Below are 27,855 nucleotides of genomic sequence, written 5' to 3'. Positions count from 1 at the left end.
TAACTGAATTTTAAGCTTGCCTTCAGCAATTTATTTGGTTATTGCTTTAAGGCTAAACTGCTGCATCCTGTAACATTTAATGCTTCTGAATGTGACATTTTTAGTGAGCTGATATGTACATTCACATGCGTATGTAATAAGGAAACACATACTTTGACCTTCAGCTCAGACATCAGCACCCATTATGCATGTAAATACATGCAATATGCTGATGTAATTGCTCCTTAACGCCGGCGGTAGTACAGGCTCTGAAGCCACACTGTTCTCAGAGACTTGTCCAAACCCCAAATAAATATTCTTTCCAAGGGAGTGCCAAAATGGGGCATTCCATATGAAACTCATTTTCAAGATTCACATTTGGCCCTCGAGTATAAATTCATCACTGCATCAAAACCTCCCATTCTGTAGTACGTGGAAGTGTTAGAACTACTTAGCCTCAGCGTGCCAGAATACATAAATGTATGATGTGGCAAATCCTTTACTTCAAAACTCAAGATGCCGATGTTATGAATTCTGAACCTTTTACTGAGTTATGTAGAAAAGTGAGCCACTTTTATTAAAATAGAAAACAAAAATGAATTTGAACAATTCAAAAATACATGGTAGAGTATTTTACAAGCTTAAGCATAACAATAGTAATGGCTCATTAGGAACAGTTTCCCACCGATTGTATTTAAAACTATAAAACATACAGAGGGAGAAATTCAGTGAAATTCTTTGCTATTAATCTTGAAAACCAACAATAAAGCACTGACTACCCACATTCTCAGGCTTATGACTGATGTCGAGAAGTTACCCTATTCTCTCTCTCCAATAGCAGGATCAATACAACTGCACAATATTCGTGCGCATGGTAGATTTCTTCTGCTATTAGTTTTCATCTTCCAGTCACTATGTGTCAGGCTTCAAATTACCTCATAAAGTTTATTTAGTATTCCATGAATACATAACCAGTTGGCACAACGGTTTTTCATCATGTGTTTGAGATGGGAGTTCAAAAATCGATTACACTGCCGCTACTTTTCACAAACGTTGCTCAATAGGTTGTAGAGTGTGCCATTCATGCATTATGATTTACGACCAGACTGCAAACAGTCACTGATATCTATCAGAGTTTGTGCAGGTTGTACTGTTTGCAGTTAAGAGTTTCTCACAATTCAGCCAAGGAACATTTCAGATCAAACAGATGGCCATTTGACTTCTCCCAACTTGCTGATGGGACCAAGGTGTTTCTTTTTCTCACTTGTGCTTGTTGACACTGTTCTTTACATGTTTTTGATGGCTGCACAGTAAGCTCAACTTCTTCATGGCATACCTTTGCAAAAGAGAAAATGATTGGAATTAAAACTGAGAAAAATACAGAATGCTGAATTGAAGCCAAAAATTAAATAATAATTGTAATGGTTTACACTGCTGCTGTCTATTTAATTGCATCAGTAAACACAGTATACCTTCTAAGTCTTCTGGCTCTTACTTTTCTTTAAAGATCAATGTGAATATTTAATCCGACATATAGTTCAATTCACATATGTAAAATAGGAGAAAGGAATGTTTCTCTTGACTTCGCCTCTCCCCACTCACCAAAAATTTTGATCTGCTAAAATATACTTTTTCATTTAGAGAAAAATGGTAGAAAGGTGCATTTTATTAGATCAGGAAAGACTGAAGAGAGGGACCAAATTCAATAATATAACAGCTATTACAATTGCATGCAAGTGTGCTATATTACGTACTATTCAAGCCTTCAGCTTTCTGGAGCTGCTGCGCCACTGTATTAAAATACATTTTATAAATGAGTGATTTATGAAGGGTATACAGATTTCTGTAAATATTTTAGCTTTTGAGAGCTATGTACTGAAATAATGCCCTAAGGTTACAAGAGGAACTAATAGCCTGGTATAATTCAGACAGCCCTGAGGACATAATTGCAAACTGAAGGTCCCTTTTGCAACTGATCTGATATTGTAGTTCAGAGGGCCAGAAAATTATAGTTAATTATTTCATTGTTCACTTATGCTACAGTCACTGGAACTTTAACTGTCAGGCCACTGTTCCACAAACAGTTCATTATTGCCTTAATACTTTCACCAGCCAATTATAGTAACGTAAAAGTTCGAAGAATTGCATTCATTTCTGGTTATTGCAAAATTATCGTTGAATGCTGATAATTGTCTTATGTCAGAATTTCTACAGAATTGTATCTATTCTGCATGTAATTCATTCAGTGAATATGAGACAGATATGAAATGTTGTCAACTGAACAAATAATTAAGATACCACTGTAAACAGAAATACTACCCAGGGCACATGTGGTTCAAAACTAAATATAGATTCGGTGAAAGGGTTAAAGATAATACGATTTACTCGAGCTCTAAAAGAACAATGATTTTAAAATGACTGCCCATAACAGTTCAACCTTTTCTACTATTTTCCAATGATGATTGTGCCTTGAAGCAAAATGTTTCTTCCAAATAGATGCTTTACAAAACATGCATCGGTCGACAATGAATCTAACGCCATTAATAAAGGTCAATAAGTTGGGTCTAATGCCATTACGCCACTAACAATGATTAACAAGATAGATAACATATAATCAGAAATGGTTCAATCAATTCATTAAAGCTCTGATATCTCTGATATTGGACTACAGCACAGAGGGGGAAGGCTACATTATTCCTTCAAAGTCTAATTTTCAACATTCAGGTTTCATTTCATTATTTTTTTATATTACTTTTACTGCTATCAACATCATGCAAGTGCACAACAAAACACAAGTGAGTTTATCATGAGGTTTCTTTTTCTGTAATAGTACTTTTGTTCACAGTGCCACCTCCTTACTATGGCCATGCAAACAACTGCCTCTTACCTTTACGTTCCATTGCTAAATAATAAAAATAAACCATAAAATAATTTAAAATGTTTTTTTAAAAAAGTATTTCTTTCCTCTACAACCTAACTTGAAAATTTCTGGTTCCTCCAGCCTCATATTTATCTGAACACGTTGCTACTTCTGGTCGCTCTTTTTCTCGAGCTTCATCTTCTTCCTGCCCTTGCTAGCCATTGTTCTTGACAATTTCTGTATCTTAGTCTATCTTCTCACCTCCTCAATGTGAGTAGTGAGCTATGAAGAAATAGTAGAAGACACCCACGTGCTATTGACCAGTAATGGGGCCTAACCACCACAACATTAAAGACTCTACTTCCAACAACAAATTCTCTTACTAAAGAATGAAAAGGTGGGAATTCAATTTGGACAACATCAAACAAATGTACTGGGATATAAACAGGATTCATAACTCAATGATTTTCTCAGGGCATATTCCAGCTTGTCCGTCAGGTCCATAAAATATTTGTGCCTGTGGGACCTGCGTGTTATTAGGGCTGACACCCCTTGGTAGTTTATTTTCCTGTAAATTACTGTTTTCCATTGTGCACTCAATGTATCGTCTATTTTATCTACATCTGTGTGTATGTGATCTTACACATAAATTGATCTTGAACAGCTTCATAGAACTTGTGAAAGGTGCAGATAGGAATATATGCGAGAAAACAACAACTAGGAAAGTAGTAATTTTAGTTTTTAACCTTTAAACAGTATGCAGGCATACTGCAATCTAGTATGTTATTGCCTTGAGGAATAAAGTAAGAAAATCTGTTTTTTTTAGGATTCAATTTGTTCTGCAATATTAACAGAGTGGAAAAGAGAGTTTGAATGAGGCTTTTAATAGACATTATTCAGATTGACCAATTATATAGGGCTTTAAAGACACTGATACAGAAAGAATGAGATAAATTTGCATCTAGTAAATTGGTTTCTGACAGGACTGCAACAACCTTTCAAGTTGGCGATGCATGGAAATTAGAAAAATTTAGAAGCAGGCAACCAGTTCCAACACAAAGTTTTACGTTTATTTTGCAAACGATTCTATATTCTATAACGTAGTGCTGTACAAAATTGCACATATTTTACAATTCTTCTATTCTAAAACCTCTTTAGAAAAGGTGAACAATGGTGGACTGATCACAAGGATAGATATAAAATACAATTCACATAACAATGTAATATAAATTTACCACCATGTATTGTCAGGATTGTTTGTAACAACCTATATAATTTTTACAAATATAAAAATGTCAATCACAAGCTAGTGAGGTTAAAAGCCTTCTTTAGATTCCCAACATTACACACTAAGGTTCAAACAGTTCTGCCATGTGTGCGTATGCAGATGTGAGAAGCTGTGTAGGTGTGCACGTGCCAGATCATAACTGTTGAGGAAATGGAGCATCCCACCGCATGGGTGCCACGGATGTGCAACTTGCCATATTTAATATAGAAAATTTGCGTTTAATAGAAACCAAGGAAATATTCAAACAGATTTTACTGAAAAACTTGGGAATCTTCGTTTTAATAATGGCAAGTTGGCATCTCTGCTGTAGTACATTTTCCTTCCAATTTTTCAAGGACTGTTCAGATCAGAAAATATTGAGAAGGCTTGTGATTTGCCAGAATTTTAACTGAATAATAGGTCCATGGAGACAAGTAGAGTCAATGATAATGTTACTGAAATGTAAATGAACTGGCATTGTAAATAAATGAAAAAGTAATTTCCAAGTTCTTTTTTGCAATTGATGGTAGCAAAATAGTACATCAACAACTTGCATTTATATAGCACCTTTAATGTAGTAAAAGGTCCCAAGGCGTTTCACAGGAGCGTTACAAAAAAAAATTGATACCGAGCCACATAAAGAGATATTAGGACAGGTGACCAAAAGCTTGGTCAAAAAGATAGGTTTTAAGCAGCAACCTAAAGGAGAGAGGTAGAAAGGCGGAAAGGTTTAGGGAGGGAATCCCAGCGCTTAGGGCCTAGGCAGATGAAGGCACGGCTGCCAATGATGGAGCGATGAAAATCGGGGATGTGCAAGAGACCAGAATTGGAGGAGCGCAGAGATCTCGGAGCATTGTAGGGCTGGAGAAGGTTACAGAGATGGGGAGTGGTGAGGTTATGGGGGGATTTGAAAACAAGGATGAGAATTATAAAATCGGGGCATTGCAGGACCGGGAATCAATGTAGTTCTGCGAACACAGGGTGATGGGTGAATGGGACTTGGTGAGAGTTAGGATATGGTCCGCTGAGTTTTAGATGAGCTCAAGCTTACGAAGTAGTGATAGAATAGATGAGGTTTTCACTTTGGAACAGGTTCAAGTTCACATTAATATTGTTCCCACTGGTGGGGGGTATGCAATCCTGTTTTTGTTTGGAATTTCTATTTGTTACATTTTTGGAAATAATTCATACAGGAGATGCCTTTGTTTCCACAAATGTGAACAAAAATCCCTCCTTTGGATGTGGTATAATCAAATGTAACTGTTGGCCTACCTACAGTGCAGAATTCTTCTGTGAATTCAATCTTATCCCTTCCTACTGGGTTAAAGATTAATGCAAAATAAAGTAATGTAAAAGAAAAGGTATTTTGTACAATTTTTAATGTTGTAAATCTGAATTACTGCTAATTCTCAGTAATAAAAAATTCTTGCATGATCACATCTATTTAAATAAAAAGTCTTGAAAGAATCTATTTCATTTTGCATAAAACACAAACATATCACAACCAAACAATCTTAAAAAACGTATAGAAGAGAGGAAGTTATTTGCTAGTCGTTGTCTATCTGGGTGTCAGAAAGAAAGAAGAAGCTAGAAGGAATGTAAAGAAACTTCCAACAATTAGTAGCCTCCAGATGACTGTAGACCTATTTGCACTACTTCCCCAGAGACAGTACTCAGGCATTGGCCTCAAGGGCAAAGGCCAGCTTAGCAGCTAAACATCATAACTGCTCTGGACACTAGACTATTCATGAGCAATATCTCCAGGATCAACTAATACCTATAAAAAGCATAGGGTAGCAATAACTGTACTTCCTCCAGCACTTTCATGGCAAAGTAACTAGCTTGCTTTTGGAATCATGGTGCAAACTGAATGTAAATAATGGTGTTATGTTTTAAATAAAAATAAAAAACATTGGAAATGTACAGCAAGTGAATCAGCATCTGAAAGAAAATACAGGTTAATGTTTCAGGTGGGTACCCTTCATTCAGTTTAGGTATCCACCTGGAACATTAACTTGGATTTTCTTTCAGATACTGATATATGAGCTGTGCATTTCCAATATTTTTGCTTTCATTCATGGTTTTCCAGATGATGCAATTTTTCTTTTTATCTATGCTTTATTTGAGACTGTGCACCTGGTTAAGGCACTAACCCCTGTAACTGTCTTTACCTTTGGGATTCAGCAAAAAGCATTATTTCCTTCTCCAGTGGCCAATGGGAGATCACAAGTGCATCAAGTTTGACAGCTTTCCCTTTGTTTATTATAGCACAAACCGACTGCATTTGGATTTGGCACGAGTTTAGTTATCCCAGTCCTGGATATGACCATGCAACATATAACTTGGAACCATTGCATCTGGTCCAAATAATGTTGATTTATGGCTGGAGAAATAGTTACAACACACTCTAAGATCTGTTACTTGCACAGTTTACTAAATTATATATCAAGACCCAGAAATTGATTTTATATAAAACACAAAATGCAAAGTTTTATTTTAATTATTGCAGGGATATAAACTCCTTGTTTGCGCTGTTACTTTTGTCATTTCTTAAACAAACAATGGGAGACAAGCTACACGTATAAAAGGTACACTAGCCAGGGCAACAAACAGACTGTCTGTTTGGCACAAATGTCCACAATTTTCAATGGCATTCAGTTATCTGACTGTTCTAGAAGCACCATTACCTCAAAACCTTGCGGGTGATATTTCGGCAAAATGCATTTTCTTACTGTGTATTTTATTTGCCTCTGGTACAACGTAGCTCTGCAATTTAAATTCATTGGATTTTCCAATCAGCCTAGCTCGCTCCACCAGAAACAATAAAACAGTCTTCGCTGTTCTTCTGCTGACTAGCCATGCAGCAAAGCAGCTACCAGCAACACGCATCAGTGGGCCTCTTGGAGACTGAAGCTATTCCAGTAGTGTATGTACGCTCACTGCCTACAAAATGATTAATAAATCTGTAGGTGAGAGACAGAAAGCAAATATATTTGCCTCTGTATTGCTAACTCATCCTATGTTTTATTGACAAAAAGTAAAGCCAACCATCAACCTGAAATATGTTGACTATAATTTCAGATTTTTATAGACATACTGTTTCTGTGCTTCAAACTCCATTAATAATAAGTGTAGTGTAAAAGCAAGATAAATCCATTTGAAAACTATCATCTGAACTGCACCATTAAACCCCACCTCTATCCTAATTTTTAAACAAAGACGAAAGTAGATGCACAATGTTATAACTCACATGTTTTTTTTGCTGTTAGTGATGGTAGAATTACTGTTTATCAACCCTATTTCCTTAGATGCAATTCACTTTCTTCCAACATGCATTTTATTGTTAGATTACACCCACAGTATTCCCTTTTGCTACCCTAAAGATGATCAGTGTCAGAACCATCCAAATGAAATCTCCACAGACGTGCACAAGAATTATCTATAAAGTCTAAGAGATGTACAGACTAGACTAACTTTTAAGATCCAGTTAAACCTAGAATTGGAATAAATGATGGCTGGTGACTCAGATTCAAGGAAAAGTGATGTCATACACAGCTATCTGTCATCGATCTTTTCCTCCTGTCAATATTTGGCACATGCACACAAAGTTTCTCATATACAGCACTAGTATGTGTGTGTACACACGCACATGTACACATACATACATATTATTACACAGGTACATACATACACACATGTACATACATACACACGGGTGGATATCAGAAATTGTTAAATGATATCAAACTAGGGAGAGTAGCAAACTGCCAGGACGAATGCAGGAGACAAAAGGGCATAAACAGACTAGGAGAATGGGTAAATAAATGGCAGATGCCTTTAATATAGAAAAAACTGTGAGGTAAAACGCTTTGGAAACAAGAATAAAGATTAGAAATATACGTTACATTGTAATTTTTAAAAAGCAGTGGAGGAGCACAGAGATCTAAGTGTGCAAATACAGAAATTCTTCAAAACGAGTGGCCAGGTTGAAAAAGCCTTTAACAATGCAAACAGGATTTTGGGCCCTGATGTTACCAGGGAGGCAGGATGGCAGTGGGGGTGGGGGGTGACTGGGCACGTAGGTAGCCCGCCCAGTGAAATCGGTCCGTTCCCCACGCGATCACGGGTAAATTGAAGGCACTTAATGTGGCTTCCGGGTTTCCTGTCGTCAACCTGCGCAGTGGGCGGACTGCGCACCCGCATCACAGGCTGTCAGCTGGAGGAACCCTTTTTAAAGGGGCAGTCCTTCAATGCTGCTCCTGCAGCAACCAACCAAAAGTGCAGCATGGAGCAGGCAAGGGAAAAGTCTGCTCCCAGATATAACGATGCCTCACTCCTACTCGATGGGGTGAGGAGGAGGAGGGAGATTTTCTACCTGGCGGACGGGAGGAAGTGGCCTGCCTCTGCCACCAAGAAGGCCTAGCTTGAGGTGACAGAGGAGGTCACCAGCAGCAGCAACCTCTCTTTCACGGTCAGCCTCACCCAAACCAATGCATTCAGTGATTGGCCACGTCACCATCCCTCACTCACGCCTCTTTACTTTCTTCCCTTATAGGAGAAGAGACCCCAGGATGCACGGGAGACGGCGAAGACCGGAGGGGGGCTGCAACATCAGGTCGTCCTCATGCTCGCGGAGCAGGAGGATCTTGAAGTGAGCCGCACCCCCGAGTGCTTGTCCATGGGGGACGCAGAGACCGCCACCTGACAAACGGCTGGTGACAGAACTTCAACATTCAGCACTCACAATAGCAAATGATGTTAACATGCCCAGCCATCTTCAGCACCTCAACATCTGTCATCATGCTTAATATTGCCTTCTGTTCTCCTACAGGGCCTTCAGTGACTGCTGTGATGGTAGAGGGCGATTCCTCAGAGGACCTGTCGGCCTCTGAGGGGGCACCGTCACATCTGAGCGAGCCATCCATCAGCGCAGATATACACACCTCGGTGGGTCCCCGTCCACAGTTAGTTGGGATCGCACATGGTGAGTCACCACACACGTGAGCATGAGCAGACACTGGTGGCAGGGGCAGCTGTGGAGAGTCCGCGTTGGAGGGAGCACTCTTCTTCAGGCTCTGCTCAGCTGGACACAGATGCTGAACCCTGGGGGCCATCTTTTAAAAGGAGAATGATCGAGGGGCAGCAGCACATTTGCGAGGTGCTGGAACAGGTGCCACGCGCACTCTCTACAATTGCACAGAGGATGGAGGAGTCCAATTCCTGCACGAGAGGAATGGTGGTACAGGTACAGGAGGAAATCTCTGAGATACTGTCACAGGGACATGAGGGCATCTCTAAGATAGTGTCGCGGGTAAGTGCAGGAATGTCTGTGATGGAGGCAGGGCTAGCCTCCATCGAGCTTCAAGCACGGCTCACCAATGAGTCCATTGAGGCCCTGACAACGGCCCTTTGGACTCAGGGTGAGCAACTTTCTGCCGCCTTAAACACTAGCACTTACAAGACAACAGACAAGTCCTCCAAACTATCGTCCAGCATGGTGGTAGGAGTGATGTGGGCCTGGCCCATGAGAGGGATGATGGTGAAAGGGGACATGGAAGTGGGGACGCCACTCAAAGCGCTCCCGCGTCTCACCCGTTGCCCCCCTCTCAACCAGTACCCGCAATGCTGCCTCCTCGCCAGGTGGTCAATGGTGCAGGTGGAGCAGTCTTTGGATGGGCCCTTATGGGCACCGAAGCCCAGAGGGCGTAGGCTCAAAGCATCTAATCAGTCAGGGCATGACCAAGAGCAACCTGCCACTACCTCTGCTACAGCCACAGGGGAAGCACCACGTAGGAGTAATTGGAAGCGTACGGCAAAGTTTTTGTGAGCACAAAGGGGATGCACAAGAGTGTTTGACTGTCATGTTTTTTATTTATATTTGATTTTTGTTGATCGCACATTAAATATTACTGTCACCACTACTGCCACGTCTTGGCCATTCTTGACTGGCTTGTGTTAAAAGTCCCTTTCATGAGGTTCACCATAAACACCCACACTTGATGCCACCCATTAGGTCACTCTTCAGTGAGTGTATGTGTAGTTGCATGACTATTTTGTGCAGGGGGCGGGGAGGGGGCTGGTATGGCCGTTCCTCTGTCCAGGTGGTGAGGACTGGACTCTTCACACTGTCTGATATGTGAATGGTTCTCCTAACATCAGTGACTCCCTGGCCTCACGAGCAGCCAGGTGAGCCGCTGTTCTGCCCATGGGTTGCTCCTCCTCCTCTTCGTCCTCCTCCTCCTCAATATAGGTGGCAGATATGGATGGGGCCACCTCCAGCTGCACCCCTCTCTGTGTGCCATGTTGTGCAGGGCACAACAGACGACTATAATGCATCCCACTCTGCCTAGTACGTATTGAAGCGCTCCCCCAGAACCATCGAGGCACCTGAAGCGCATCTTCAGCAGTCTTATACAATGCTCAATTATACACCCGGTAGCGATGTGGCTGTCGTTATATCGAAGCTGTTGCTTGGTGGTGGGGTTCCTCAGAGGTGTCATGAGCCACGTGTGCAGGGGGTATCCCTTGTCCCCGAGGAGCCAGCCCTTGCGGGTGTTCGGTGCGTGGAAGAGGGGCGGGATGTTGGACTCCCAGAGGATGAAGGAATTGTGGCAGCTGCCAGGGTATCTGGCACACATGTGAAGGAATCTCTTGCGGTGGTCACAGATGAGCTGAGTGTTGATGGAGTGATAGCCCTTCCTGTTGATGAACATTCCTGGCTCGTGTGGAGGTGCTCGCATTGCTATATGGGTGCAATCGATTACACCCTGCCCCCGTGGGAAGCCAGCCACAGTGTGGAATCCCACTGCCCTCTCCGTCTGGCTGAGGTCATCAATGGGGAAGTTGATATAGCGCGAGGCCCTGCAAAACAAGCCGTCGGTGACCTGCCATATGCACATGTGTGCAGACGACTGAGAAACCCTGGTGATGTCCCCGGTGGCACCTTGGAATGATCCGGAGGCGAAGAAGTTGAGGGCAGTGGTTTTGTTAGCTGAAGCTTTTGGTTGATAAGCATCAGAGAGATAGCGAGTGAGAGCTCAGAGATTCCAACAAACCAAATTCTATGAGGGAGGGTGTTTTTAAGAGAAACTTTTAAAAGACTACAGAAAGGAAAAGCAACTTAGACTGATGTTCTATTGGATTTTATACTATATTGCTTTGTGCTATTTAGAATATTGCCCTGTTCTGATGTTTTTAAAAAATTCGTTCATGGGATGTGGGCGTCGCTGGCATTTATTGCCCATCCCTAATTGCCCTTGAGAAGGTGGCGGTGAGCCGCCTTCTAATGTTTCATTACCATCAGCAAGTGCTGAGCTCACTGGCACTATTTAAAATTGCACTCTGCATTGATGCGCCGGTAAACTGAGTACCTGCTGACTATACCACCAATTTTACCGTAACCAGTTGGGAATTTCCTTGATTCTTGGGTGGGCAGAGAGAGGCAGAACACCAGTGCTTTGAAACATGCTGCTGATTAAAATTCAATGTGGAAGGAAAAATAAGAGAACTTTCACTGTAGATTCAAAATTACAGGATGTGGTACCACAAGAAATTACTTTCCCTAATCTGTTTAATTTGTACAAAAAACATTGTAACAATTTTACTTTGTGCAAGTCAAGTCTGGCAAGCGACATTTCTGCATTCAAATTGATAGAATAAGTAGTTGGAATCCTATGTAAAATCTAGTGCAGTGTTACTGCGAAAAGGTAAATGTTGATTCTGGGCTACAAAACCCAAGATGTATACTCTCTCATCACTGGAGGCGCAACTCTCTTGCAAGGACTGCAGTACAACTGTTGCAAGGGAAATGATGTTTAAAACACTAAACTGCAACAAGAGCTTTACAACACACACACAATAAGGTGCAGGTGAAGGGTTAAGGCCCAGCCACTAAAATTCTGGAAGAAGGAAACAAATTGCCTCCCAAAAGCGCAGAAGGTTCACAGGCATGATGCCAGTCTTTTATACCAGTGATACGGGTGAACATCTCAGTACAGTCTAATTGGCATGCATCTGGCAGACAGTGGGAAGATTTACATGCCAAAATGATTTTAGCACTTCCAGAGAACAACTGATGTTCAAGTGCACCAAAATCTGCTACCTCTTGCAGGGCTTAAAGAATGCTCATGCAGATCTGTGATGCACATCATTTTGTGCAGTGAAGGCTCCTATCAGCAAATAAGTAGTTTGCCTTGACCATGAATCACTGTCAGCAGCAGTTGAGTTAAACTCACTGATCAACCCACACAACACTAAACAGTGGCCTGGAAGTGAATGTTTGCTATCTGATGCATATGGATCACAGCGAATGTGAATAGTTTGATCTGGCTCTTATATCAGCAGTGTAAGCAGTTTGTGCAGTCCACTGAGCATTTTTCTGCACCTCCAAATTTTATAATGGAGAATGATTTGAAGGAACTAACAAACAGATTGTGCACAGTACCACAATGAGCTCAAACAAGTTACACCAGACAGTCTGTATGTAGTTTAGCTAAGAGTACCTTAACTACATGCTTAGTCCCATTAGTACCCAATTGATGGCAACAAACCATTTCTCCCTTCTTCTGTCAATTTTCTCCCTGTGGTCCTGAAGGCATTGATTCTTTGTAGGGATACCATTCCACTGGTGCCAGCTGTTCTTCTGTACCATGCTGAAGTGGCTATTCTACAGAAGTAAGCTGGGGCCTGGATTGAGAATATTGGCAGACTATTTGACTACAATGGAGAGGGGCAGTTTAGGATTGGATAGTGATTAGAAGTGGGATCTCTGGCTGATTTTCTGCTCCTAATCCAGGGCACTGAGCCATATGTAGTGTCTCTCCTAATGCCCTGGCTGAGATCAACTAACTAACTAACTGAATTATCCTGAGGGGTGGGGAAACGGGGGTGTGCCACACCTAAATATTCTTAATTTAAAGGTATTTCTATCCATGTAAAATCTAGAATAGCTTCTATACTAATTCTTTAAAAGGATGTACAATATGAGAACCTTAATTTCACTGAATATAACCTATTTTAAACACATCCCAATGTACTGCAGATAAGGCAATAACTTAGTGAAAGGGTTAGTTGCGTGATTCCTCAACCCATCCTCCTGTGTATGCACATGCATACTAATTTAATAGAAAAATGTGCGCGCGTATATATATTGAGCGAGGACAGATTACAATTGGGCTTGGGTGTGATGCCCTACATTGTCAAACAGGCTGGCAGCACTTACTGTCTAGCCGCACATGTGAAAAGTCACTCAGGTGAGACATCAGTGGGCTTCTGGCATCAATGTAACCACATGCCAATAAGAATCATTGCCTTCAGCAGAGGAGTGGAGAAAATTGGAGGAATTAAGAAATGTGAAAAAAAAGTTGGTTTATTTTTCAGTAAACTAGAGTAATATCAGGTTTTCGTAACTTGTGACCTTGAATGGCATGAGTTCTGTACTTTTAATATCACTGGATGACTTATTCTCCAGTAAACCACTACACTCATTTTATGCCATCCATTGGTAAATAATTCATATTTTGGCTCCTGAGAAAAAGGGATCATTAGGCACATATGGCTTATATGTTTATAATGTTTCCTATTCTCTCGTATGTCCCCATCTCCACAATATGAAGGTAAGAGCTGGGAGTGGCTATGGAATAATACTATCAGATTGTTTAGTTCTGTTTCACAGTGCCAGTGAGTAGTTTTCCTGAGATGCTGCCAAAATAGTAGAAATTATAATTAGTGCAATAAAAATTGAACCAATTTTGTTTTTGTGCTCAATAAGGTGACAGATGCCAATTCTGGGAATGGAAAGCTATTTTATTTTGCACATCTTACATTGGCACCAAGTACTCCCACGTTAGGTACAGCATAAAGCTCCCTCTACTCTTCTTCAACAATGCACTGGAACCCCAGCCTCAGAAGAGAACCCCTTGTTGTACCAATGTGAATTTTTCTATTTCCTACACTAGCCATCTTTATGGCTCTTCGTGCCTGAGATTTCAATTAAGGCTGGATTTTAGGCTGTTCTGTGCTGTTGGCTCATACCCATTGGAACTGGATTGAAACTGTCCAAACTCATACAGTCACTCGAGGGGGGAAGGCTTCCATCCCATCAATGAGATGGATTTGAATCGAGAAGTGGAAAGAAAGTGTGCAGCTCACTATGCTATCTAGTCCTTCATTGAACTGAGTTTTGAAATATGGAGTGAATTAAATCATTGACACACTACAGCAAACTTCATGACTGATAAAACATTTGGTTGGCCTCAAATTACATAATTTATAGTACACTATACAGCAACTTCATCAGATGACGATACTACCATGGTTTAAAAAGCTTAGGTCTAGTACAAATATATTGGTTTAATGAAAAGCTAGCAACTTTCAATTTTTATTAAATTATTAATTAAGAATATTTTTGTGTGCTCTTCATTACAGGAATTACCTGTGTTGCATTCTATAAATTCACCAATCAGGTATGACAAAGTACTAATACTTGATAACTACATGATTAACATTGTCAATGTTAATTAAAAGGTTTCTTTTTGCTAAGTAAATAAACACAAATGAAGTTTTGATTCTTTTACTTTCCTTCAAGGAAAGTTTTGGAAAACTTCAAAAGAATCACCTATGACCTATTTGAAGTGGTCAGAAACAATTTTCAGAGGCTTTAAATCCTTGAGAATTCTACAGACATATTTGGCCTTTTTCTTCCTACTTGCTAGTATGCAGCACTTTTTAAAATAACTAGCAGTTATACAAACACATGCGGGTTTAATTTCATCTGTGAGATAAATGTGTTAAAATAGCGTCAACAGGAATTTTATGTAAACTTGTTAACCCATACACCAAAAATAGCACATGGAAGGAATTAGTGTGCAAAGAGAATGATAAACAGAATATAAATAAAAAACACAACATAATGACAAAAAACTACACTGAAAACATAATGACAAATAATAGTCTGAAAATTTTTAAAAAAAACTTTTTAAAAAAAAGTAAAGTCACTGCTAGTTAAGCATGATGCAACCTTCTATAAGCTGTTAACCTTTACCCTGCTGAATAAACAGGAATCCCACATGGTAATACAATGCCTAGTCCTCTAAGAGTTAACAGAAAATTAGTGCAAAGTAAGGAGTTAACTCTGCATGCTGGACCTGAAGGAATTTTCTAATTGTCTTTGAAGTTATGATCACATTGGTTATTAGATAACTAGGGCTTATTTAGCACAGAATATTTAATGGAGGTGGAAATTCCTTCATGCAGCACTTGTCCACAGGCTTTGACATTTTTCTGGCTACAAAGTGACAGCTGACAAAATCATTTGGGTCCACAAACGGCCGCTAGGCCACAGGTCATTTGTCTAAGAGAGCCCAGATCCAGGATTCATTACTTGAAACACTGCAAATGACACGGCCCTTCAGGCAAGCGCTGCACACGCTACATTTCTGCAGTTGCCACCACCAAATAAAAGAAACATGCAATTTCCAGCAGCCTGGAGGAACACAGAAAATAAACTGCAACTCCATTAATTGCAAATTGGAGATGCTGCCAGAATTTTGTTTCAAATATGAATAATAGTTGTTCTCTGTGTGCAACGAAGTAGAACTTAAAAGATAGTCAACGCCTCTAAAGTTTAAATTATGTTGATATAAGTGTTGTATACACATTGCAATGATGGTTTTTTTTAAACATTATGGGGGAAGGGCGGTGGTGTCCACTCTCAACTATTTAAGAACATTTTGTATTGCTGCACAAAAATGTTGTAACATGCAGAAAAGCTTTTGCAACATGAAACCATCCTAAACAATACTACATTAAGTAGCTCGATATTCCAAATTTCAAATTGTTAACAGTACTTCTATTATCAAGAGTAAATGGTCTCTTTACATGTGAAGTGGTTTTTGGTATAGAAATGATGCTTTAGTACTCAGAAGGTTATGAAAAACTAAGTGGAGAAGGGCAAACTAATCAGTCTGCATGCCCTTTCACCCCCAGGACCACGTGTAAGGCTAATACGTTCAGGCCCAGTCGCTTTACAAGTGACCCAAGGTCCCATGCTGACAAAAGGCCTATCTTCCCTGAGCCTAAATGATTTAAGTTCTAATCAAACATCATTTATACTACATCTCATAGCTGTCTCTCGAGATCTACTCCCACGTGAGCCGTTGCCATGACAACTGGTGTCTCATTTCAAATGTGTCAGGTTATATTATTGTCTTCATGGTTCTCTGATAACCTGCATCTCTCCAACATGCTTTTCCCATTCCCAGGAGAAACACGCAGCTACCCCCGAGTCTGCTTGTGTGTTTTTGTGTCATTTTATTTAGCTAGATATGAAAATGAGACACAGATGTTTTGTCTGCTATCTCGCTGCTGACTATTCTGGCGGTATAATCGGTCTGCTCAGCCGCTGCTGTGTTACACACTGACCACATCTACAGAGCTAACTGCAAATGCTGTTTTACATACTGGAAAATCAGCTGTCAGCAGACCTGGGTAATGTAACTGAACCAATGCCAACGACAATTCGAAAACATTCAAAAGCAGTGTACTAAAATAATCACTCCTTCTGACAAATACTTGCTCACAGCAAAATGCATCAATTAAATTTTTTGGGGGGGATTAACCTCTGTGCTGACCCACTGTTGTCATGCAAAAGCTATTACAGCACTATGTTGTGGATATTGCCAAGCTGTGTGTAAATTTAGTGAGCAACAATTTTGTCTCACATTTTTTTAGTTGAGTTGCAATTGTGAAGTTGATATTCCATTCACTGACTGCCACATGGATGGAAAAATGACACTGGTTTTGCAACATTTAGAATAGCATTACAAATTTAAATGCAGATTTAGGCGATTTGGGTACCAGTTTGATCAAAGCTAAATACAGGCTTGCACCTGGTGAAATATGCACAATAATTTTTGGCTAAAGTGTATGCAATAGGAAATGTGTTCTTCAGGTACTCTGACAGCTGCTCAAGGGTTAATATAAAGCCTAACACCTCTTCAATTATATTACCCTCCTGTAAATAAGCATAAGACACAAATGGAAGGGAACTGATTCAAAGTACTGGCTTCAGATGGCCTTGAGTTTGCAGCAGTTATTTTCAGAGCAGTTAGAAGGCCGATCACAAATTATAGAAAAAAACGGAAGTAAACACTGCTTATTTATTCTGTTAATTTGCATTTGTAAAATTAAGTTGTGAAGACAGCAACTTTGACTTGCTCCAAATAACAAATATGGCAAGCACAATCTATCAACCTATTCTTTTTTAATAGTGCAATTTCAATTATTAAAAATACATAAACTGCTTGGCATTCTCTGAGTAGCTTTAGAATTTAAAACAAATTTATAAAATGTGTCAAAACTCTTATTCTGGGCATAACATTCTGCTATGTTAAAATTCTTGGTTTTTAAACAATTGTATTGACTTCGGAAGAATAATGAAAATCACTGTAAATTATCACGATCTTCATCTTTTTCCTTTGACGTCACTGGTACATTGTATCTATTGCTTTGACAAACTTGAATGATCCTTGATTTGCTGCCAAATATCAAACTTGCATATTAGTGATCAGGAATGCTTTTACAGATTAATGTACAATTTTTTTTAAACCCAGTACAGTTGTTTGTCTTAATAGGCAGAAAATAGGGAAAATGGGAGTTTTAATTGAATAGGCTTTCCTTAAAAAGACTCAGGGGTCCTGTGGTTTTGTTTAATATGATTGATCCAATAATTCCTCCCAGGTTGATATTTAAATAAGCTGAAACACTAAGATAAACAAGGTGGCTACAATGCCCATTCATAGTTACAAGGTTGTTAGGTTAAGGCCAACTTTGAATGCTTATTTTAATTCCCCAATCTAGTATACCATAGAAAATGTGATAATCTTAAAACTAAGACTTCTCTTTCCAGTTGTTGATGTTTTCTTTCCTTCCCCTTGATGTACTTCCTTCCCAGTTGAAAAGGTTGGCAACCTGGTCCCAGGACTCTGCCGATGATGCTGTGCAACTGTCTTCCAATAGATACACACTGGGGTCCTGGGGCTAATTCTCTCTCGAATCTTCTCTGCTATTGTCTCTGTAGGGAAATGCCTGGCTTGAGTTTCAAACCCAGTGATGTTGCTGTGGGGAAGTGATGAGCTGGAGCCTACTTCTTGAACCGCTGCAGTCCATGTGGTGAAGATACTCCCAAGTTAGGTAGGGATTTTGACCCAGCGACGATGAAGAAACGGAGATATATGTTCAAGTTGGGATGGTGTACAATGGAGGTGATGGTGTTCCCATGCACCTGTTGCCCTTGTCCTTCTAGGTGGTGGAGGTCACAGGTTTGGGAGGTGGTGGAGGTCACGGGTTTGGGAGGTGGTGTCGAAGAAGCCTTGGTGAGTTGCTGTAATGTATCCTGTAGATAGTACACAATGCAGCCATGGTGCGCCGGTGGTGGAGGGAGTGGATGTTTTCTAAGAAGGTGAATGGACTGCTGATCAAGTGGACTGGATGGCATCGAGCTTCTTGAGTGTTGCTACAGCTGTACCCACCCAGGAAAGTGGAGAGTTATTTCATCATACTCCTGACTTGTACCTTGTAGGTGGTGGAGGAACTTTGATTTCTCAATTTCCTTTTACCACAACCTATTGTATCTTTCAAAATGTGTACTAATGTTTTACATCAAAGGAAAGAGAAAATCAAAAAAAAATGTAAAACTAGAAATATTTAAAAATCTTTCCACACCTTAGGCCTTGTATAGCATACTTTTATTTGTAAACACTACTTTGTAGCCAAATTAGTTTCATGTCACATCTAGCATGAACCACATTACTACTAAGTAATCACTTGGATAAAGGATATAATTTGTTTCATTAAACATTTTTTCTTATTAGATACATCAGTAATTTTTTTTGGGAGGGGGGCGGGGAAATGCTCAAGAAGGTAATGCAATGAGTAACTATTAAAAATCTTGCAATTGGTTTGCATATTTCAAATCTAAACCATGGGCTACCCACTGCTGGGCTACAGGCTCAGTGTTGTTCTGCCAACTGTTTTGGGTGGGTGGACAGCAGCCTGGAGCAGGCCAGGCAGTTTCAGTAATGATGGTGTACAGATGACAGCACCTGCAGCATGAGTGCACCACTGAGCACACGTGAAAGCTAGTGTCAGTGCTCATTGATGACACTGCCGTTAACATATTACAGGGTGCACAGATAATAGCCATATTTTGAAAATGACCCATGATCATTAAAGGAAGGCATTAATGCTAGTGAAACCTAAATGTGATCAAAATTACCACCAATCAAATCACATACCGTCACAGAATTCTTTCAGATGTACTCTGGTCCAATCAGAAAACATAGTAGCTGGTACCAACATCATCCTCTTATTTTGTTACTTATTCAACTACAGGTCATCAAAGCATGACATCCTTTCTTCAATGACTTTTTATGATATTGCTTTTTGAAGTAAATTCTATTCACAAAGATTGTGGCCTACATCATTTTTGCACCAAAATGGATAATAAATAGGATTTAATTTACCATAAAACAAAGAATATTACAAATGAACAACTGTTCCAGAAGGATCAGTGATGCAGTTAACTTGTGCCCTGGTGTGCAGTGCCTGGAAGTTTTCTCCTACCATTTCCTACAAGGTGAGTTCCTTACTCAGCAGGGGCTGACTGGGGAGGTTGTGAACAGGAGCAATGTGCTTTATTAAGGCAGAAGAAACTGGAAAGTGAGGCAATTTGCACCACACTCGTGAACTGCCCAATATTCAGTTTAGAATGGTGTTACGCAGAGACCTAGTCAAAAGTTGTCCCCCTCACCTTTTTGGTTCAGAAATGGAGTGACCATAATAATCATTTTCTTTATACGTATTATTAAAGGATGTTTATAAAAAATGCATGCGCTAGCTGAAAGAAGCCATTTAATTTGTTGTTTGAAAGTTGAAAAATCTTTCATTAATATATAAGTTTTCAGTTAACAACGATGAAAACCTGGTCAAATCATGGTTAAAAGAAACAATAGCAATAAAGTGGATTATGGATGTTGCGTACAGAAAAAAAAAATTAAATTGAAGTACCTACATAATTGTACAATTTTCCCATAACTCACCTCAGTTTTGTTTAAAAAGTTCACAGTATACTTGACACCAGTTAATAGGGATGTAATTAATGAAGACAATCCTTTATAAAGGATATTTTCCCAGGCACCATTTGATACACAATGTATTTAAATCAGTCTTGAAAGCTTTCACTTAATTACACACAACAAAACAGGGCAATTTAGTTTCCATTAGGACATTCCAATTAACAGAGATAATAGCAGAGATCGAAATTTTATTGGAGTAAAAAGTAGGAAACTTGCCTTTAGGAACTGCAGTTATCATTCTTTGAAGGTATCATTCACATAGGTGGGTTGCCTAGTCAACCTGCAATAATTACAAGGGATAACTGTCCCTTTAAGATACTTTTGGGCAGTAACATACGATTTTCTTCTTCCTGTATTATAAGTGACCTGAAAGGAACCCAATATCTTAACCCTGAAACAAGGGTCAAAAACAAAACATTTGCAACTGAACTATGCATGTAAACTAACTACTTATAAAACAGGTAAACTGCACGATTAAATGTGGCACACACCAGAAGCTAATACTATGTTCCCAGTTAACATCTGCCAGTCCAAAGCAGAGGAAGATGGAAGGCATATGGCCAATAACTTAATCTGAAGAATGATTACAACTATTACCTAAAAGTAACACTTGAGAAAAGGCAGATTATAATCCGCTACCATCGAAAAGTAATAGATGCAGGAAAGGGGGGTAGATCTATTGGACCTTCACAAAGAATGGATGTGAAAGCAGCACAGTAAGGCTGGATATCCTTTTGCAAGGTCAAGGCTACAATACCCTAAATTTATGACACTACATATAGTGCTTTACAAGCATATGTGGTGTCTTAAAATGGCTACTACCCTTTAATGATATCAAGGGCATCATGCTCTGCCAGGTGATAGCATGGGACAATACCAATCACTGCTTTGATACAAGGGCACCTAGTTTTCTTTTGCTTCCACAAGTACTTGTGCAGATTGAGAGATCTTTGGTCTTATCCACAAAGGTGGCAAAGTTGCTCTAATAGACATCATTCAGCGGTTTGTGAAATACCAGATAAAAAAAGAGCTCAATAACCTTTTGGGCCACAAGAAAGTTTGGTACCAACATGTGGGAGAACTTAGGTTATGGACAGTGGAGTGCCGTAACCTCCTGCCAGATGAAGCGTCGATTATTATGATGTGTGTTTCACACAGAGGTCTTCCACAAAATTGTAAAATTTTCAAGACCATAAACTTAAAAAGGAGACCATACACAAAATTTTGTAAAGGGGATGTTAACGTGGCCACCCTCTTCCATAAGCCTGGATACCCATGAATGTGATATCGAGCAATTCCCTTGCGCTGTCAACTTTGATCTTGCAGTATGCTTGACCAAAGTAAATTGTGCTGAATTAACCACCTTGCAATGGAGCAGACACAAAAGCCATGATTTTAGCATGGCGGTGGGAACTCAGTGGGTGGGTAAATAATCATGTGGGAAACCCGGAAATAATTTGAGCACGTTGGATTGTGCGAATGCAACTCAATTGAAGGCACTTATTTTTACTTCTGAGTTTTGCATCTCCAAGCTGCGCAGCAGGGGGATCGCACACCTGCATGACGTGATCTGAACTCTACTATTTAAAGGGCCAATGCAAAAATGGATTTTGAAGGAAAATGGAGGAAACATCGAGACTGAAGTGCATAGAGCAAAGGCAGCACGCAGGTTCACCGACGCATCCCTTTACTCTACAGGCTTCTGCCGCCAAGTAGGTGTGGCTGGAGGTAGCAGAGGAGATGAACAGCAGGAGCAGTGTCCAGGTCTTGGATGCAATGTAGGAAGCATTTTAATGACCTAACTAGGTCAGGAAAAGTGAGTACATTTGCTGATTTACCCATATCCTATGTTGTGCAAACCCCTCCCCCCGACCCCCCACCACTGTGTTGACACGCCTACTCCATCACATAACTCCTCACACCCACTTAAGTTTCAGCAGCAACCAATCCTGATGCAATGTGATGTATCTGTCTGATGGTCACCTTCTGATGCATCTCTTTTATGGTCAGCCTCACTGAAAGCAGGCATTCATAGGGTGAATACGTCAGCTTCAGTCACTCACAGGTCTTGTTTGTCCTCATGCAGGAGAAGAGACTGCAAAACCCAAGGGAGAGGACCAGAACTAGATGTGGTCCACCACATAAAGTGCAGCTGACAGATGTGGAGGAGTTGGCAACGGAAATAAGTGGGAATGTTGCATGCCTATCCATCGGAGATGGAGAGATTGGCAACTCGCAGATGGCTGGTGACAGAACTTTAACATCTTTAACACACATAATGAATTGATTTTATCAATGATTGAACTGATCCAGACTTCAGTAGGCTACTGGAAAGATTGTCATTTTTCCAATGAATAATTAATATTGGTTTCTGTTGTCTTCCAGGACCTTTACTCCTTCAAGAAGGATCTGCCGAAATGGAAGAAAGCGATTCCTCAGAGGATCTCATTCCTTCTCAGGGTGCTGCGACACAGGATATACAGCCATGCACCAGCGCAGATAATCCCACTTCGGTGGGTCCTGTTAAACAGATAGTTGGGTTGTCATCTGGTGATTCATCACTCAAGTGTGCACGAGCAGACGCTGGCAGCAGCGGCAGAGAGTCAGCGACAGGGGGCGCACTCTTCTCCAAGCTCTGCTCAGCTGGACATAGATGCTGAATCCGGGGCCATCGTTGAGAAGGAGAATGATAGAGATACAGCTGCACCTTTGCGAGGTACCGGAAAACGTGCCACGCACACTCTCCACAATAGCGGAGAGGATGGAGTCTAACCTCATTGCTATTGGATTGTTGGCGCAGTAAGTACAAGAATGTCTGTGATGGAGAGTGCAGCCTCCATTAAGCTTCAAGGACGGATCTCAAATGAGTCTATGACAACGGCCGTGCAAACTCTGGATGCCAGCATGTCTGCCGCCTTAAACAGGCTGACAAATACCTTATCTATGGCCTTACAACACGGCATATCTGCTCACCAACATACTGTCCAGCTGAGTGGTGGGAGTGATGTTGCGATGGCCAGGGAGAGGGATGATGGTGACAGGGGACATAGAAATGGGGACTCCACTCAAAGTGCTCTCACATCTCACCAGTTGTCTCCACCTCAACCAGTACCCACAATGCTGCTTCCTCTCCCGATGGCAGAGTCAGTTCCTGCACAGGTGCAGGTGCAGCAGTCTTTGGTGGGGCTGTTGTGAGCTCCAAAACCCAAAGGCTGCAGGCCGAGAGCATCTCAACAGTCAGGGCAGGATTCCGAGCAATCTGCCACTACCTCTGCTGAAGCCACAGGGGATGCACTACGTAGAAGCGGTAGAAAGAGAAATGCTAAGTAATTTTAGTTCACCAAGGGTATGCATATGACTAGATGCCATGTTGTTTATTTCAATATTTTGTTTGTTATGGCACATTAAATTTAATCATTATCACCATTGCCACATCTTGGCCATTACTGCGTGTGTAAATTCGCCCTTTCATTTGCTTCATCATGAATGCCAAGACATGATGACACCCATTGAGCGTGTGTGCAGTGGGTGTTTGCGTGGTTGAAGGACTGTTTTGTGCAAAGGGAGGGCCGGTGGTTGTTCCAGGCGGCCTGAGTAGCTCAAAGTCTTCAATTTACAATCTCATTATGAGAACCTGTCAGAGATGAGGGAATCTCTGGCATCACGGGCAGCAATGTGTGCGGTTGCTCCGGAGATGGGCTCCCCATCTTCACCCTCCTCTTATTCAATGTTGGAGCCAGCTGGAGTGTATTCGATCTCCTCCACCTGTAACCCTCTCTGTTGAGTGATGTTGTGCAGGATACAGCACACGACGATTATTCTGCACACCCTCAATGGCGAGTACTGAAGGGCTCCCCCAGATCTATCCATGCACTTGAAACGCATCTTCAACGTTCCTATGACTTGCTCAATGACACACCTGGTGGTGATGTGGCTCTGGTTGTACCGCTGCTGTGCCTCGTTGGTAGGGTTTCTCTCAGGTGTCATGAGCCATGTCTGAAGGGGTTGTCCCTTGTCTCCGAGGAGCCTGCTCTTACTGTCTGTCTCCTGTGTGGAAGAGGTCCAGAATGTTGGACTCGCTCAAAATGAATGAATCATGGCAGCTGCCAGGGAATCTGGCGCATACCTGCAGAAATCTCTTCCGGTGGTTGCACACCAGTTGTGCATTGATGGAGTGATATCCCTTCCTGGTTCACGTGCAGGTCCTTGGATTGCCACGTGTGCGCAACTGATCGCGCCCTGCACCCGTAGGAAGCCAGCCAGAGAGTTGAAACCCACTACCCTCTCAGTCTGGCTGATGTCGTCGCGGGGGAAGTTGACGTAGTCCGATGCCCTGGCAAACAAGCCATCCGTCACCTGTTGATTACACTTATGTGCAGACGACTGACACCAGTGGCGCTCTGGAAGAATCCGGAGGCGAAGAAATGGAGGGTAGTGGTGGCTTTAACTGCAATGGGCAATGCATGTCCACCAGGTCCAGCCGGGAGCAGCTCTTCCTGAAGGAGACTGCAGATGTCTCTGATCACCTGCCGACTCAATCTCAGCCTGCATAGGCGCTCCTCAAAAGTTCCAGGAAGCTCAACCTCTGCCTGTAGATCCTCTCAAGTGGGTAGTACCTCATGCGATGTCGGCTCCACTGTTGGCCTCTCTCTGCTCTGTTCCAAGTTCTTGTTGCACACCGGTCTTGTGCAACTGCAGATCCCAGAACTGCATGCCATGCCTGCCATGGATGATGATGTTCCTCCTCCTCAGATATATTGTGGAATAGATCCATTGCGGCCCCCAATCCTGATCTTGTCAGTATGAGGGGCTCCAGAATGTTGGTAAGTATGTGTGAACACAAGAATTCTCAGTCTCAAAGAACTCTCAGTCTAAAAACGTTTGCCTGAGAGAACCGAGAGTCCAACTGCAATACCTCAACCTTTTATTGAGATGTGTCAATCACTGGTTTAAAGGACCAAATGAGCTTCAGCTGTAACTTGCCTCTGTTTCAATGGCATGTTTCAGAAGCCACTGGAGACACGTTTTGCATAAGTTAAATCCTTTTCTGTTTCAGAATACATAAAAAGTTAAGTACCGTAAGTGTTTAAAGTACCTAAATTGCCTGCCGGCTTTAAGTGGCGGCGGGACTTCTGGGTTCATGTTGCACGCACACACTGCACGCCTGGGTTAAACCCGGAAGTAGATGCTTCGGAGCCGATGTGATTGGCAATGAGACTAGGAGAATATAACTGAAGGCGGTCACTCCAAGTGACTTTATGTATTACAGGAAGGCCAAGATCCAAAACTATGGGCATGGTATTTGGCAAATAACTAATTTAGAAGAATGTGGCGCTCTTACTGAAAACTCAACTGTTACAGTTTAGATTTTATCCCCCAAACACTTTTAACTTGTTTTCATTGCAAAAAGCAGCTTCCGTATTCAGGCAGAGTCTCCTTTGAAACAAAACCCACAACCTTTTGTATGTAATTCGTGGGATAACTTGGCAATAACAAACTTATGTACAGGTGAGCAACAATCCAATATCAGAGGCAAGATTGGGCCAATTAAAAGTACTGTTTAAATATAATACAAACTAAGTCAAGAATATTGTGATCTGTCTCGTCAAGGACTAAGCCAAGAAGAAAAAGATCTATTCAGAAGGTTGTGGTTCAAGCTCCACTCCAGAGACTTGAGCACATAATCTAGATTGACACTTCAGTGCAGTACCGAGGGAGTGCTGCACTGTTTGAGGTGGCTTCTTTCAGATGAGATCTCTCGGATGGACTGTTCAAAGAGGAGGGCAGTTGTCTCGGTGTCTTGGCCAAAATTTATCCAGCAACCAACATCACTAAAACAGATTATCTGGTCATTTATTTCATTGCTGTTTGTGGGACCTGACCGTGCACAGATTGGCTGCCACATTTTCCTACATTACAACACCGTCTACACTTCAAAATTACTTCACTGGCTCTAAAGTGCTTTGGGACGTTGTGCGATCATGAAAGGTGCTATATAAATGCAAGTCCTTCCTTTATTTCTTTCTTTCTGATAATGACAGAGTGGTGAGACGAGGACAGTGGATCATGGAATTTACACCACTAGAGTTCTCAGATATCACCTGGAGGGTTCTGAATAATTAGTCCCACAAGAGAGAAACAGTATTTTGGATATCATGCCTGCAGGAGATAAAGATCGAAGGAAATTAGGCAAATAATATGGGGAAGGGACAAGAAGGGATAGGAGATATGTTAGTGTTAAGTGAGTAGAAAAACCATTCCAAACCCCAGCACCACCAAATCCAGAGCGCAAAGCAGACTAGTGTAAGGCACTAAGTTCAGATGAAAGGTCATCGACCTGAAACGTTAACTCTGTTTCTCTCTCCACAGATGCTGCCTGCCCTGCTGAGTGATTCCAGCATTTTCTATTTTTATTTCAGATTTCCAACATCCGCAGTACTTTACATTTGTTTTAGTGTAAGGGACTCGCCCATTATGCACAAAAATGCGTATGGTAGTGTAGTCGTTATGGTACTGGACTAGCAACCCAAAGGCCGAGAGTTCAAATCCCAGCATGGCAAGCTATGAAAGTGAATTCAATAAATTTTGCAATTTGTTGACTAACACCAGAGTAAGTGCCATGAAAGCTGCCGGATTGTCAGAAAAACCCAATTGGTTCACTGATGTCCTTCAGCAAAGGAAACCTGCCAGCCTTACCCAGTCTGGCTTACACATGATTGACTTCTCTTGCCCTTTGGGCAATTAAAATGCAGTCCTGCCATGGTTGCCCACATTCCACAAACAAAAGAAGGGAATAAATGCTAGCAAAATAATTCTCTCTCTGTTTGAGGCATTCCATAAATTTCTCCTTTCACAACAAGCAGAGTGGTCTTGCTACCTGTCTTCGGAAAACCGAAAACCAACACCATGGACAAGATGATTAAACATGCCATTCCAGAATCTACTGGGACCTCCATATTAAGATGCAATACAGTTGGTTGTGTTGCTTCATAATTTTATGATTGGATCTAATAGCAACAATGGAGCTTTGGCTGCCTGTGAGGATATACAAATCAACTTGATAGGCTTGCCTTTAAATTGACATGCTTATCCTCAGTTTCCAGGTAAAGCACAGATGAGTATTACATTATTGCTCAAATGTGGAAAATAAAAGCTGAGATAGTAACCCTGGTCCAGCAAACTTAAATACCATCTTCATGAAAAAGGAGCTTGAAATATTTAAATAAAGGGCTACAGTATAATTTCTGAACCAAAATATGAACTCTAACATATTTAACTCTATTTCTTTAAAAAAGTGTTGAATTGATGGAGGGGGTTGGGGGAGGGGGGGGGGGGGAAGAGAGGAAGAGAGAAAAAAATTAAACCTGTTGCCAGTAACTGCCAAACTAAGTATTAGTGCTTTAGTATTCTGTAGTTTTCATTTATAAGGTTCATAATTAGGAATTTGCATAAAAGCAAACATATTGTATGAAAGAGATGATGCACACATTTTGAAAACTAGAAAAGCCTATCAGTCGTCAGTGTTAAAATGATTTTAAAAATCTGACAAGAAACTAACTCAAGAACCCTAACAAATTATTTAGGCAGATTTGATTTTTTAAGTTTCTGACACAGTA

General features: G+C 41.1%; 1 protein-coding gene across 1 annotated transcript in view; it reads right to left on the bottom strand.

Annotated features, from left to right (window-relative positions):
- Nucleotides 1–530: 530 nt before the first annotated feature.
- The window catches only part of rbm19 (RNA binding motif protein 19), a 243,022-nt gene continuing 215,697 nt past the window's right edge, over nucleotides 531–27,855 (bottom strand). Inside the window, exon 25 of the mRNA XM_068005707.1 lies at nucleotides 531–1,315. The gene's annotated coding sequence lies outside the window, so the exon portion shown is untranslated. The remainder of the gene's footprint in view (nucleotides 1,316–27,855) is intronic.

The sequence above is a fragment of the Heptranchias perlo genome, chromosome 25 (assembly GCF_035084215.1).
Source record: "Heptranchias perlo isolate sHepPer1 chromosome 25, sHepPer1.hap1, whole genome shotgun sequence".
Classification (NCBI taxonomy): Eukaryota; Metazoa; Chordata; class Chondrichthyes; order Hexanchiformes; family Hexanchidae; genus Heptranchias; species Heptranchias perlo.
The sequence above is the reverse complement of the archived record's forward strand: the minus strand, read 5'-3'. Positions and strand labels throughout refer to the sequence as shown.